The sequence below is a fragment of the Mauremys reevesii genome, linkage group 1, assembly GCF_016161935.1.
Source record: "Mauremys reevesii isolate NIE-2019 linkage group 1, ASM1616193v1, whole genome shotgun sequence".
Lineage (NCBI taxonomy): Eukaryota > Metazoa > Chordata > Testudines > Geoemydidae > Mauremys > Mauremys reevesii.
Window position 1 is genome coordinate 188735850 of NC_052623.1, and position 13943 is coordinate 188749792.

The 13943-nt window shown below is 45.0% G+C and overlaps 1 long non-coding RNA gene across 1 annotated transcript in view; it reads right to left on the reverse strand.

The window, feature by feature from the left end:
* Window positions 1–13943, reverse strand: part of LOC120396151 — an 18953-nt gene continuing 5010 nt past the window's right edge. The window contains exons 2-5 of the long non-coding RNA XR_005593022.1: window positions 6382–6485; window positions 4392–4475; window positions 662–699; window positions 1–140 (exon numbers count right to left, since the gene is read on the reverse strand). This is a non-coding gene — a long non-coding RNA (uncharacterized LOC120396151). The remainder of the gene's footprint in view (window positions 141–661; window positions 700–4391; window positions 4476–6381; window positions 6486–13943) is intronic.

Genomic DNA, 13943 nt, shown 5'->3' on the forward strand with positions numbered 1-13943 from the left:
GCCATTATGGGATTGCTCCAGACAATATATTCTCCAGTGTGTTCATTATTCCATGATTTTTCTGCTCTGCAGAATCTTTCCATTCAGAAAAAATATGAAGGTTCCAGTACTTCTGCCACACCAGAGATGTAAAATGGCACCTATTTATCATAAAACTAGAGTTAGCTTCAAAGCCTAACTTTAAGTATTTAAATCCAGTCACTTTCAAATTACTTTGCTCCAAAAAGACAGTGTAATCATTAGAGCTGGTTGGAACCGTTGTTGCCAAAATGAAATTTTAGCAAAATGTTCTGTTTTATCTAAGCCAAACTGTTCCATGAAGACATTGGTTTCCATGAAACGTTCACCAGGAAGTTTTTTTGAGGGAAAGGGCAGGAAGAGAGACACTCTAGTTGAATAGCTGAGCTGAGTGATTAGAGTACTGGCCAGCGAGGTGGAAGACCCAGGTATAGGCCTCAGTGGAACACAAATTTTGAAACTCAAAAGTTGCCATCAAATAGACTTGTTCTCCTCCAGTCAGCTCTAGTAATTATAAAGTGACTAACAGACAGTTAAAAGCTACACAAATTTGTCCCACACTGTTGTATGTGTGCCCATATGAGATGATGGAGTCTGAGTCTGGAACTTCTCAATCCTGAATAATAGAGGTTATTTTGCTTACCCTGCCATGAAGACAACGTACCCTCCAATGTTTTTATCCTGGAAAGGAGGAGAGTATATTTTAAACAAGACCAACTGTTGTGAGTGAAAAACAGCATAACTACCTGGATATAAACATAACCTTAAAATTGAATCCTTTCAGATGATGCAGCTCGCAACCACCATTACAGATGGTGAGCTGGGTTGTACAGTTATACATTTATGTGATCATAGCATTGAGATTCCACCTACTGTCTTAAAACGGCAATTCAGGTATCTAGATGTATAGGCTAACCAAGACCATGACAAGCTCAAACCTCCTTGAAATCTAAAAGGTGGTATTGATACTATAAAACTGCTACTCCCCAATTTAACCACTGGTTCACTGGGATTTTTTTTTAATAAAGAACCACATTGATTAAGCAACTCATTGGTTATTTTCATGTCTTGATTTGTATGTTTCTTCCCTTTCAGTCAGTGTGCCTCTGCTCTGGGGAGAGCTAGCACCTGCATCTAGAGTCTGCAGGCTACAATCAGCCTGTACTGCCTCCTCATCACCTCCCCTGTCCTAACTGCAAACAACAGAGGGTTTGTTCCTATGATCACCATACCACATGTGGTGTCAGACACAAGCCTTTCAAAACCACAAAGATGACACTAGCTAATGGAGTGCAGGAACTCTCCTCCCCCACATTTCTATTAGCAGCTCAACACAGTAGGTGCACTGCCACGTATTACCTCAAAAACAAAGCCAAATACCAATTCATCTAAGATGTTCAAAGATAAGACAGGAAATTAGTGCTGAAGGGGCTGCAAATAGGTCACCTCATCACCTTCTCAACCACGTAGACTTTCCAGTGTGTCCACAGTGCTGAGAGAATCCAGGTCAAGTTACTTCTTGTGGCAGGACTTCAATGCACCCAATAGGAATTCTACCCCAAAATAAGACACATGGTACATTTCATTTGCACATTAGGACCTAGCATGCTCTTCTGGCTCACAGTTATTTCTGCATGAACAGTGCATAAAGGAAACACGGATCTGGAATTGGGAACAAGCAACCAACTTTGTCCTCAGTTTTGCCCTTGGATGCATTGATGTCTTCTCTGTATGCGCTGGAAACCAGAACCATGGGAAGCTACACTCATGCCTAAGGTACCACCATCTAACCCAGCTATAGCAATTTCAGTTCTGTGGGTGCTGGGTAAAAGGGAACTCCTCACTGGAATTCGTTCTGTTCCGTCATTGCACTCTGCAGCTCAGCAAGGAGCTGCCTGGGGGAAGATAGCATATTCTTTAGGCAAAGTCCTTTCCACCAGGTATAAGGACCTAACATTTCATTACCCCTTACATCCAAAACTTAAGGGAATTTTAACTAAAATGACCAAAATGTTCACACTGGCATGGTGGGTATCAACCATACAAATAAGGTTGGATTCATTTTCTCTTCCTCCACCTCACCAGTACATGGCATCAGATAGCTCCTTTCCCTATCATCTTCAGACCACAGACCATACCAGTGCCAGAGGGGAGAAGAGCAGGTATTCAGGGGAAAAGAATTCCAAAGGCAGCAGCCCTCAGTGAAAAACATCCTGCGTTCTGCTCTCCCAATCCAATACATCAGGGTTCTCGAGCAGTTCTGATACAATCATAGTCCTGCATGCAGACTGAAATTTCATCTCTCTCACACACACAGAGTAACAATGACAGATTGTCAGGAGATTTGAATACCCCACATGTCTGGTTCAATGATGGAACATTGACTAGACAAAGTTTGAGTTTTATATTTTATTTATATATATAGATCATTAACTAAGCCAACACCTCAGATTAAAATAAAGCTACACAGATGTATTATAGAAACATTACAAATATCTAAATTAAAAAGATTAGATTAAAATCCCCAAACTCATAAATTTATATCCAATAAACAATCCTTAGCCAATAACCTAAAAAAGTGCTGCTGGGGCCTATAGTCCTCAAATAAAAGGACATTATAAAAGTCAATTCAATATTTATACAGTTTGTTCAAAGAAGAACAAATAGTGGAGAAAGCAACTCCCATTTTAATTCACTAAGACATAAAACTACAAATCCAAAAGAAAAGCTTTGCCAGTCTTTATTTTATACCAAAGTTTTTGCTCCCCTTCCCCAAAGGAATGGTCATAGAAAACGTTTCAATAATATTTATAATAAAAATTTTGAGGATAACCCCAATTTGTTATATCTGGTAACCAAAAACTTAGGTGGAAACGACGTTTCTCAAGGTTAGATATGTAGCTTCTTTTAACTCAAACATGAACACCTGTGGGACTTTACAGAGTAAATCGTTATTTGACTCATAGCTACTCTCAGCCTGGTTACGTGCCACTCCTCTGTAGGCTTTATAGGAGCTCATTTACGCTCTAACACCCACTCATTCATACACACACCACTAAAAATGCATATTCATATCCACATGCAGTGTAATTGTAGCCATGTTGGTCCCATGATATTACAGAGACAAGGTAGGTGAGGTAATCGTTTATGGGACCAACTTCTGTGGTAAGAGAGACAAGTTACTTCACCCACCTTGTTTCTCTCTTAATATCTGGTCAACACGGGCGAGGTGTAATTCCTCCATTGGGGAAGCTGCGCATGCCTGGATTGTGGTCCTGCCCCCAGGCCCAACCTCACTCAGCCTCCTCCCTCGGAAGTCCCACCCATGCTCGGCCAGCTCCCCGAGATACACCCCCCCGCCATTGACGCCTCTTTGATCCTCCTGTCCCCAGCCCCCCCGCCCACCGCTCATGCCTCTTTGCCCCCACCCCCAAGCCCCCCTTCCACCTGCCCGGCCACTCACACACATGCACCTCTTCGCCCCCTCCCATGACCCCGCCCACCGGCCAGCCAGCCACTCACCGTCTGTGCGTGCCTCTTCACCCCCTCCCCCAAGGCTCCCATGCGGGCAGAGTGGGGTGGGAAGAGAATGAGCATGACCGGGGCCATGGCTGGCTACCCTTTCGGCAGCTGCACACTCCAAAGGCGGTGGGCAGGCTTTTTGGGGACACTTAGCTTCCCTGGTCTCTTATACCCACTGCCTATGCTGGTCAGACAAGCACACTGTCAAGTTATCTGGAGTGGCTCACGACCGTGAGTGCGAACCGCAGGGCAGACTGTTAAGAAGCAGGGCACAAACCCCAAACTGGTTCTGTGTTCTATAATTAGATTTCACCAGTCAAATATTGAGTGTGAACTTCTCAAGCACCTTAACAGCCTTAACATGAAGTCAGATAGTCCCCTTGTTAATTTCAGTTTACATGTTTGCCAAGTTATTATGTATAAAAGTTAAAATAAGTTCTGTAAATCAAAAGGCCATTTTGTTTTGGTAAAAGGACAAGGCAACCTCCATTTTGGATCAGGTTCTTGTTCCTCAGTACCTACAAAAGGCGGGAAAATGGGAAGAGCAGGAATCTGACCTTGCCTAGCAACAGCTACCTATAAAGACCAATGAGGGGAGAGGCCAGGGGCACTGGCTCTTGAGCTTTTAGCTGTCAGAGGTTCAGGTGTCTAGCTCTCTCTCGTAGTGCAGTACAATCTTGGCACTGGCTATTGGCCTGCAATAGTTACTCACTAATTAAGTTGGGGTTGTTTGTTTGTTGTTTTGGGAAAGCAAACTTGCATACACAGATCTGGTCCAATTAGTTAGATCAATCGTGCACTCAGGACGACGCAAAGCGGGTTAGAGTGGGAGTTAAGATAGGGATACGTACCTGTCTGTTTCATCTGTTGTCCACGGTCGGTGTTCATCGCTGGCTTCTGTCATCTGGATCCTGCAGCCCCTTCATCGCTGATGTCTGTAAAGGTAGAAGAACATCTTGTATTATAAGTGCATGTGTGTGCCTTTGTGTTATTCCGAATCTCCAGAATCATTAATCCATCTTCCTTTCCCTTCCTTCCTCTCCCCTTAGCAAATAAAGTGGTGTTGGTTGTTTTACATTTGTGCATGTGCTATTCATTTAGGGGTCAGCTCTGATAGATGAGCTTAAAAGGGGGACTCAGTGAGAGGTAAACTGTAAGGCTCCCCAAGGTCTTCTGATGAGATCAGCCTAGAGAGATAAAAAGCCTTACACCCTTGGGCACTCCGGTCTATCTTGCCACCCAGGCAAGCCTGCCTTTGTAACAGAGGGTCCCTTACACCAAAAATCACAATATTCAGGTTACTCCCAGTCCCAAAGAACCAGTCATTTATCCCAGGTCAATTGTACCTTAGATCTGTTACCAAAGACAACTCTTGTAACCAATCCTGTAATAAACTAACTAGAGATTTATTAACTAGGAAAAAGAAATAGGAGAGTTTTTCAAGGTAAAAGCAGGTAAACATACTCACGCACATGAGTTATAGTCTTAAGTTTCAAAAGGTAACAGAAGCTGCTGTAATGTGCAAGCTCTATATATCCTTTTGGGCTAACCGAAGCTAAGCAGCTTGCGGATCCCTTGCTTATGCTTAGAAAGACTGCCCTCTCCAAATTCCGAGAAGCACAGTAAAACAGTTCCTTCTGGTCAGGGATTTTTATCCCTTTCCCCCAGAACTCAAACTGATGGGACAACTGTTGGAACCAGTCTCCTCTTCACGGGGGAGGGGTGGGGAGAATCAACAAAGTCTTTGTTCTTTGACGTTTCACAGTGGCTCATTTGGTTTCAGTGGGCCTTCTCGTATGCAGGACTAGCACTTTACATTCATGTTTCTTTCCTGTTTGTTGAGTTACGTAGTTAGAGGTTTACCATGCAAACACTCCACATAACTTTATACCATGGGCTACAGATGTTATAAGTGAGATCAATACATTTAGCATCCTACAAGTATTTCATCGTCTAAACACTGAACACATTCTTATAAATTCACCGTCTGTTTTAACAATGCTAACACACAGGTGAGCCAGACTGGTTGCTATTTATGCATTTGTCTGTGTTCAGTGAGGCCTAGGGCCCTTGGCATGAGCTGGCACCTGGTCTGCCAGCCTCACACACATCTCCTACTTGACAAAATAAAAATTCAAATAAAAACTTAAATCCTTCAATGGCAACACAAGCTCTTCATCCTGACAGCGCTTCTCAGATCTTTCTGGAATATTGCTTGCCTGTAGATGGTGGATTTTCTCAGCTTCTGTTGGTGTTTAGTTAACTAGCTGGTCTCCTGGATTCTGTCAGACTCACATGTGATCAATCTTAGTTGCTGGCTATTATTGGGTTCCATCAACCCATCACTGGCCAGCCTCCAGGGAAGGAAGAATAGAGCTTGCTTATGTGATGACCACGCTCTTGGGAAACACACCAAGGATTGAACAGGGGACCGCCAGAGATAAATGCCTGGGCTTGTACAGTTTGAGCTAAAGAGCCATGACTTGGTAGCTGAGGGCTGTAACAACTCATATCTTCTGTGTATTGGGCACAAGGGTGGGCCTGTGCACTCACCAGTGGGTTACATTGAAATCACATGGCGTCTGACCCACCAGGACATGGACTTCAAATCACCTTACACCACCACTTTAAAGGGGCATGCCCACACCTCCTCTTCTGACCTACCTGGCTGAATCAGAATAAGGCATTTCACCCAATGTAGATTTATTATTTCATCTTTCACAACAATCAAGTCCAAATCTGGGAGATGTCGTGTAGAAATCTGGAGAGAAAAAAAATCCAGCAGGCTCAGCAAGTTTCTAACTGAACATTGCAGAAAGTAAATTGTCTATTTACCAGTACCAAAATAGCAGATTGATTAGGTCAGTTTGATGATGCTGGTCACAAGATCTTCTGATCATGAACTGCTGAAAGGTTGAACAAAATTGCTGACCATCTTTTAGAAGCTGTAATTTAAAAAAAAATCTATTACATTCAAAACAAAACCAAATTTAAAATAAAACTTAAGACTGAATTCTAAGTCTTAATTGCAAACACACCCATTCATGCATCTACTGCTGCATGTTATTTCCTTTAGTCTCAGGACAAGTGAATTAGCAAAAGTCTTTTTTTCAATGCAATTATTCCTCCTCATTTTCCACCAACCTGAGCAGAAATCAAAATAGCTGTCCAAATGACACTCTTATTATAAAAGGAGAAAAAGACATTTCTTTATCTTACTACAAATCTGGATTTTTAAATCCTCAGAGGACCCCACCCATTAAATAGTCATCACAGTACAAAGACCAGAAAAAAATTTATCAGAAGATATACATGAGAAAAATAAGTGGAAACAACGTTTTTCATAGAGTCATAGATTCCCAGGCCAGAAGGGACCACTGACTGCATAGCACAGGCAATAGAACTTTCCCAAAATAAGTGTTGTCTGTACTAGAGCAAATCTTTTGGAAAAACATCCAGTTCTGATATTTAAATTGACAGCAATGGAGACTCTACCATGACCCTCTGGTAAGCTGGAACAACTATTAATTACCTTCTCTGTTAAAAATGCACAGCTTATTTCCAGTCTGAATTTGTCTAGTTCAACTTCCAACCACTGGATCTTGTTATACCTCTGTATGCTAGATTAAAAAAACCTGTTATGAAATATTTATTCCCCAAGTAGGTATTTATAATCTGTTGTCAATCACTTCTAAATCTTCTCTTTGTTAATCTAAATAGATTGAGCTCTTTATGTCTATCACTATAAGGTATGTTTTCTAATCCTTTAATCATTCTCATGGCTCTTCTATGAACCCTCTCCAATTTATCGACAGCTTTCTTGAATTGTGAACAATAGACCTGGACACTGTTGTGCCGGGTAGGATCACAGAAACCCCCTTGGGGCTGTCAACTGATGTGCCAAGACTACTTCAGCCCCTGCTTTCCCTGCCCTCCCAGCTTGGCACTTCAATGCCCTGCCTGGTTTGAGTCAGACCCGCTAGCCTGCTGCAAACCCAGACCCCAGTCTGAGCCATGTCCCCTAACAGCTGTAGGCTTAAAGTGAAAGCATCTTAAGAAGTGTCCCTGTCTTTAACACTCAGTTGCCCAACTCCCAGTGGGGTCCAAACCCCAAATAAATCTGTTTTACCCTGTATAAAACGTATACAGGGTAAACTCATAAATTGTTCACCAGTTTCTTTCAGGTATCCTGGGGGGTGGAGAGGCTCTCTCTTTAGCCAGCTGAAGACAAAATGGAGAGGTCTCCCATGGGCTTAAATAACTCTCTCTTGTGGATGGAGACCCCCCTCCTCTCTCCTATGCTAAGTCCAGCTCCAAGATGGAGTTTTGGAGTCACATGGGCAAGTCACATGTGCATGCATGACTCAGTTTTTACAGGCAGCAGCCATTGTTCAGAGGCTATCCTGAACGTCCTCAGGTAGACTTCTTATGTGGATCCAAGATTCATTGTCCTTTTAAGTGTTTCTTGATTGGGCACTTAATTTGCACATTCCTTTCTCAAGAAGCTGACCAAATGCTTTACTAAAGCTACTTAGAAATCAAGCAAGTACACACAGCCAATATCCATAACTTCAAATACAACAATGACACATGCATACAAATAGTAGGGCTTTGGAGCAGCGCCCGGAGCTGGAGCACGGACCAGTAGGTTTTTGCCTGGAGCTGGAGCGGAGCAATTCAAAAATTTGATTGCTCCAAATCCCTGCCAAATAGGATGAATATATTCAGTAGATCATAACCTTTACATAGATATGTTACATGGCATATGTAGCATAAAACATATTCCAGTTCTATCATATATATATATTCATAAGCATATTTCCATGAAGCCTTATGGGGTGCACCATCACACACAACATCACAACTGTATTCCAGTAGCAGTCGCACCACTGCCAAATACAAGAGGTACTATAACTTCTCTACTCCTACTCACTATTCCTATGTAGCATGTAACGTGACACTGCAGGTTTGCTCAAGAGCCAGCAACAAAGGCCTGGTCTACACTAAGCGTTTAAACCGGTTTTAGGAGCGTAAAACCGATTTAACACCACACCCGTCCACACTGAGAGGCCCTTTATATCGATATAAAGGGCTCTTTAAACCCGTTTCTGTACTCCTCCCTAATGAGAGGAGTAGCGCTAGTATCGGTATTACCATATCGGATTAGGGTTAGTGTGGCCGCAGATTGACGGTATTGGCCTCCGAGTGGTATCCCACAGTGCACCACTGACCGCTCTGGACAGCAATCTGAACTCGGATGCAGTGGCCAGGTAGACAGGAAAAGCCCCGCGAACTTTTGAATATTTCCTGTTTGCCCAGCATGGAGCTCCGATCAGCACGTGTGGCGAAGCAGTTAAAAATCAAAGTAAAGAAAGAGCTCCAGCATGGACCATGCGGATGTGATTGCTGTAAGGGCAGGCAAATCTGTTCTATCAGTGCTCCATTACAGAAGATGAAATTCAAAATCATTTTTAAAAAATCTCCAGACAGACGCCATAGCAGGGACTCAGCGCACTGCTGCGTGACAAGTGTAACGGAAAGCCAAAGAATTAAATGGACGCTCATGGAGGGGGGACTGGAGCAGGGACTGGAGGACTCAAGCAATCCCACAGTGCCTGCAGTCTCCGAAAAGCATTTGCATTCTTGGCTGAGCTCCAAATGCTTCTAGGGTCAAACACAGTGTCCGCGGTGGGTCAGGGCATAGCTCGGCAATTTATGCACCCCCCCACCCACCCGCAGAAGTGAAAGGGAAAACAATCCTCTCTTGACTCTTTTACATGTCACCCTATCTTTACTGAATGCTGCAGATAGACGGGATGCTGCAGCACTCAACACCAACATCCTTGCTCCCCCCCCCCGCCATGGGTGGCTGATGGTACAATATGACTGATATCCATCGTCATCATCAGCCTATTGGCACATGGGGCAGTGCAAAAGGACTGGTAACCATGCCGACTAGCATCAGTGAGGTCGATGAAGGGCGCCTGCTCCTAATTTTTCCTGGTAGATGGTGCAGTATGGCTGGTAACCGTCTTCATCATAGCAACAGGGGGCTGAGCTCCATCAGTCCCCACCCTTCATGTGTAAAGAAAAGATTCAATTGCCCCTGGACTAGCAGTGGGATGCTGGGCTTCTCTCCTACACACTGCTTAATGTCCTGTCTGGACTATCATAGCCGCTGGAGGCTGCCTTCCACTCATTTCTCACTAACAAGTCACTGTGTCTTATTCCTGCATTCTTTATTACTTCATCACACAAGTGGGGGGACAATGCTACGGTAGCCCAGGAAGGCTGGGGGAAGAACCGAATCAACAAGTGGGGTTGTTGCAGGAGCAGCCCCTGTGAATAGCATACAGCCCATAATTTCTGCAGGATCTGACACAGAGCAGCTGTGCTCTCTGGTTCTATGATACAGTGGTTCTCTAGTACACTTGCCCATATTCTAGGCAGGACTGATTCTATTTTTAGATACCAAAAAGGAGGGATTGACTCAGGGAGTCATTCCCAATTTTGGCTTTTGCGCCCCTGGCTGATCTCAGCCAGGGGCACTTATGACAGCAGCAAATGGTGCAGTGCAAAAGGACTGGTAACCATGATCATCTTATTACCAATTTATGGTATGGTAGACGGTACAGTATGGCTGGTAACCATCTCTGCTATCATGCAAAAGCAAAAGCGTGCTGCTGTGTAGCGCTGCTGAATCGCCTCTGTGAGCGGCATCTAGTACACATACGGTGACAGTCACAAAAGGCAAAACAGGCTCCATGATTGCCATGCTATGGCATCTGCCAGGGCAATCCAGGGAAAAAAGGCGCGAAATGCTTGTCTGCCGTTGCTTTCCCAGAGGAAGGAGTGACTGACGACATTTACCCAGAACCACCCGCGACAATGATTTTTGCCCCATCAGGCACTGGGATCTCAACCCGGAAATTCCAAGGGGCGGGGGAGGCTGCGGGAACTATGGGATAGCTACCCACAGTGCAACGCTCCAGAAGTCGATGCTAGCCTCGGACCGTGGACGCACACCACCGATTTAATGTGTTTAGTGTGGCCGCACACACTCGATTTTATACAATCTGTTTTAATAAACCGGTTTATGTAAATTCGGAATAATCCCGTAGTGTAGACGTACCCAAAGTAACCCTCAGTGCTGGTGCTGAAGAATGGCTCTCTCACAGGGCAGCAGAATGGGCTTGTGGTTAGAGTAGCCTTTTGCACACCACGATCCCCCACCCATTTAGCAATATGGTAATGACAGGTTGTTTGTGACTCCCTTTACACCTGTTCATAACCTCGTCCATTGAGGACCACTGGGTTGGAGCACAGGGCAAGGATTCACAAAACCTGGATTCCATTCCCAGATTCTCCTCTCTCTTTCTGTGACCTTGGGCAAGTCATTTATCCCTTCCAGGCCTCAGTTTCATTGAAGATAGGGACATAATAGTTTCTATATGTAATTTGGATGGAGGTGTTATAGAAGCTCTAGAAGTTCTTTTACTTACTGGCTAGAGGATTGGCTCACTTTACACTTATTAAAACCTGGGATTGCCCCTACACTCTATAGTTAAAGGTTTTTCTCTTAACACATCACGCAAATATGATCCTGTAACCTAAAATCAATAAGTCACCACAATATGCACCTTCAATCCCTGTAAAACATTTATGTGTGATACAAAACTGGAATAAGGTCTAATAAATAGGCGACTGTTTAGGAGGCACAGATAAGCTTCTGGGAATTTGCTCTGTGCCTACATCTGCCAGCACCACCTGTTAGGATCGAATAAGAGCAGAGAAAACACAAGCTTGCTTTAAAGTTGTTACTCCCTAAATGTTAGCAGATGTGAGTTCACGAAGAGGCAGAGGCAGTTGAGATGGGAAGAAACACGATAGATGGAGTGTGCCCAGGCCCTAAGCCACCACATCCAGGATTTAGGTAAAGGTGAATTAACTGAGGGGTGAATGACCCCATAAATTGGTCACTGTTAAACTGAGCACGTAATTTGTCATGGAATATTAGAATTATTGTATTAAACTGTCCTGTGTCAGTATTGACAAGTCACGCAATATTTGGTGTTTTCCTTAGAGCTCCTGCTCTTGGAAACAGGTGATTACATGAGAATATCAACTTTCTGGGTTTTTTTTAAGTAAACATCTAGCACCCACAATGGCAGAGATATGCTTGAAAACAAGCCTGATTGTCATAGGGTGTGTAGGTGGGGAGGGTGAGGTCAATATATTACCAGCAACACTTCAGTCCCCAAATATGTGCCTCTCCCTGCTGGCTGAATGTGGCACTGCAAGCACTGTCTGCCTCCATTCTTTTTTTAATTTTATTCTTTTATAACAGAATTCTTCTGAAACATTTTACAGCATAGTAATAAACTTAGTAGATCTATAAATACTCAAGTATAAATTGACCTATGGGACGAGGGTTTTCTGTCTCCCCCGGGATTCACGTGGCTCAGCCCTCCAGCTGGGTCACACTCAGAGTTCAATTCCCTTCTGGGATAACAAAAGTCCAAACAAACAAAACATTCTTTCACCCAGCTTGGACCCTTCTCGGGCCTCCCTCTGGGTTCAGTTCCTGGTCCTCTTCTGGGCTATCTTTTAATCTCTCTGGGATAGAGCCCTGACTCCCAAGCTCTTTCCTTGAAACCTCCTTACAGTCTCAACTCCTTTGGGATATCTTTGAGTCTTCCCTGCTCTGAGGTAGGATTCTAATTCCAGGGGGTGTCCCCAGACCCCACTTCAGGGCCTTCCATAGGAGTCCAACTTGCTCACTGCAGTTCCTCCTCCAAAATCAGTTCTCCCAGCCCCCCCCCAATGGGTGCATCTACACAGCAAGTGGCTGTGAGTCTCAGAGCCTGGGACAACAGATTCAGGATCATGCTATGGTGCTAAAAACAGCAGTGCAGACATTGTGGTTTGGCCTGTGAAGCCCACACCCGTCTCTAGGCTACAGAGCCCAAGTTCCGACTGAGCCCCAATGTCTGCATGGCTATTTTTAACATTGTAACGAGCCCAAGTCTGCAGACCCAGGTGCTGAGACTCCCTACCATTCGCTGTGTAGACATATAGGGTTGCCAGCCCTTCAGGATTGTCCTGGAGTCTCCAGGAATTAAAGATTAATCTTTAATTAAAGATTATGTCATGTGATGAAACCTCCAGGAATACGTCCAACCAAAATTGGCAACCCTAGATATACCCTATGAAGCCCAGGTGTTTCAAGCAATCACATGACCCCTATTAATTCAGCCAATCCCCCCATCCACAGCCTGGATGGCAGTCAAGCTCCAGCAGTTGTCTGGTGCAGGAACCAGCAGTGGCAAGGAGCAGCAGCACTGGCCACACCACTGCCCACTCAGGTTTGGTCCTCCGCTATGAAGGAAGGGTGGCAGGGTCAAATCTGAGTGAGTGGCGTTGTGACCTGATGCACAGAGTCACAGCGACACTCAGATTGACCCCCTTCTCTCCCCAAACACATATTGGGCCCTAGGCATATGCCTAGCTTGCCCATGCGTTAATGTGGCCCATATGCTTGCAAATGCTGACTCATCCTTTCCCAAAGCCCCTTGCCCTGACCTCACTGCCCGATTACTCATGCACCCACACCCATTCTCCCGCCCAGCTGCAGGGTCGAACCCACCACACTCACACCTAAAGATCATTCCCATCCCCATTCCCTGTTACCAAATTTTCCTTTAACTCACCCACCAGAAGAAGAGAATCCCAATCCCCCACCCTCGACTGGTAGACACTCCCCTAACACTACCTCCCTCAACTCCGCCCTGGCCCTCCAGAACCTACCCACACAGCCTACACCCCATATTCTGACCCCTCTGGAACTGCTCAATATATGCAAAATACTGTTCTCAAAACAATATATGGCTCTTACAGCCTTATCTGTACCCACCAAGTGCATTGAACCAACTGGCCCTTAGTGAATATCAAAACCTGCAAAACCTCCTGACAGATAACCCAAATATCATGCTGCTCCTGGAGGTGCACGTGACCCGTGGAAAAGACTGGGACATGAGAGACTTGGGTTCTATTCCCACCTCCACAAGTGACCTGCTGAGTGACCGCAGACATGTTGCTTTTCACCTCTCTGCCTCTGTTTCCCTGGCCACCCTTTGTCACACATGTTGGTTTACATTGTAAGCTGTTTGGGGCAGGGACTCCATCTCGCTATGTGTCTGTAGAGCACCTAGTACAGTGGGGCTTCAATCTTTGTTGGGGCCGGTGCAAGGATGTTTTGCACCCTAGGTGAAACTTCCACCTTGCGCCTCCCCCCGCGCTGAGGCGCTCCCCCCTTGCAGCAGCTCCCCACCCTCCGCCCTGAGGCACCCCCCCCACACACCCCAGCTCACCCCTGCTCCGTGCACAAGCACCCCGAGCACGCC